Source organism: Octodon degus, unplaced genomic scaffold, assembly GCF_000260255.1.
Source record: "Octodon degus isolate 3935 unplaced genomic scaffold, OctDeg1.0 scaffold00065, whole genome shotgun sequence".
NCBI lineage: Eukaryota > Metazoa > Chordata > Mammalia > Rodentia > Octodontidae > Octodon > Octodon degus.
In genome coordinates, this window is record NW_004524641.1 from 2,964,977 (window position 1) to 2,966,833 (window position 1,857).

Here is a 1,857-nt window from a genome sequence, read left to right on the forward strand (position 1 = left end):
GCTTCTTACCAGCATGGCTGCTGGTGGTGGCCATGGAGCTGCCACCCCTGAGTGTGGGCAGTGACCCAGGGACTGCTCTGACCTCCTTCTGCCATTTAGTACCCCCAAGGGCCTCACAAAGCTGGTGCCTGCTCATCTTTCACACCATGCAAAATTTCTACTTTTATACATCAAAAAAGGTCAAGCGTCAGCGAATACTATGATTTAATCTACAGCTTGCCCTGTAGCCCACAGTTCATGTGCACTGATGTCAGAGCTTGAACTCTCAACTTCCCCAAAATGACAGCTGTGTATCTGTGTTTTTTATGAAAGCCACAGGCTCAGAGGAAATGCATGAAATTAAAATAAAAATAAGCCAGGCGTGAGGCTGCACCCCTGTCATCCCAGCACTTTGGGGGCCTGAAGAATCAAAGGTTGAGTCCAGACTGGGCAACTTGAAGACTTAATGAGATTATGTCTCAAAATAAAAATTAAAAAAAGGACTAGGGATATAGCTCTGTGGTGCAGCACTTGCCTGCAAGTGCAGGGTCCTGAGTTTGATTACATGTACGAAAGAAAGAAAGAAAGAAAGAAAGAAAGAAAGAAAGAAAGAAAGAAAGAAAGAAAGAAAGAAAAATCAGATAGCTCAGTGGACTAAAGCACCTGCTTAGGCAGAGTACAGTGGCCGGGGCTCGATCCCACGCATGCTGTACCAGTCCTGCCCCCAAGGCACGCTGAGACAGCAACTGAGACTGGGCGTGGTGGCGTGCCCCTGTAATCCCAGTGCTAGGGAGGTTGAAAACAGGAGAATCATGACCAGTCCAATCTGTATAGTGAGAATCTGTAGACCCTGTAGAACCTGTACAAAGAAAGAAAGAAAGAAAGAAAGAAAGAAAGAAAGAAAGAAAGAAAGAAAGAGAAATGGACTGAAGATATAGCTCAGAACAAAGGCCCTAAGGTTCAATTCCTTGTACATATCCGCCCAAACACACATACACAAAGGTACACACTACCAGGACCATCCTTTTCTTCTGCAGTTTCTGCTTTCAATTGCTGATTTTACTGTGGGAAAGTTGGCGCAAGTCAGACAAGACTGCCCAGCCTGCGGCTTCTTCCTGCCCTGCAGTTAACGTCAGATCATCAAACCACCTCTCTCAGGCTGGCTATCCCTAAACCTGCCGCCTGCAGCTATCTTCCTTTCAGGCTGCAAGAGCCTCGCTGGCAGTAGAACCTTCCCCTGTGAGAGTTGCTCCACGGTGACCACACACCCTCCTCCAAAGCCCCTCCTGTGAGCGCCCAATGGTTAGCCCATCAGATTGTGTGAGAGCGGGTTTGGGATCAAGTGAATTTCTTCTGGGAGCTGGTCTGTAGAGGGGCCAGAGGAGGCTGAAGATGCGCAACACAGAGCTGTGGTGGTAGCACTACAAGGTGCAGTGGCCAACCGCAGCATTTTACAGATTAGGAAACCCGTATTCAGGGACTCAAGCTTAAGGGTCTAGAATGTAAAGTGAGCCACTATCCTGACTTGCCTGGCACTAGGGGGTTTCCTGGGGTGTGGGACTTTCAGAGTTCAGGAAAGCCCCAGACAATCCAAGGTGCAGAGGCCACCCCACTCAATGGGGAGCCCTAGACTCTCCTGTATCCCCAGGCACGAAGAGCTTCAATAGGTCTTGCGTGGCGGGCCCCAAACAGCTGGATACGGCTCAGAACTGCAAAGCAGAAAATGACCATAAACATGGTTTTCCAAGGTGGCGTCCCTGTGTGGCCTGTCTCCAGGTAGTCTCTGGTGGCCTAGGAGAACAGCTCTATTGCGTCTGATTTACGGCTGACCAAACTCTAGTCGTCATTGGCCTCAGCATTTGGAAGCGTTCAGGGTGA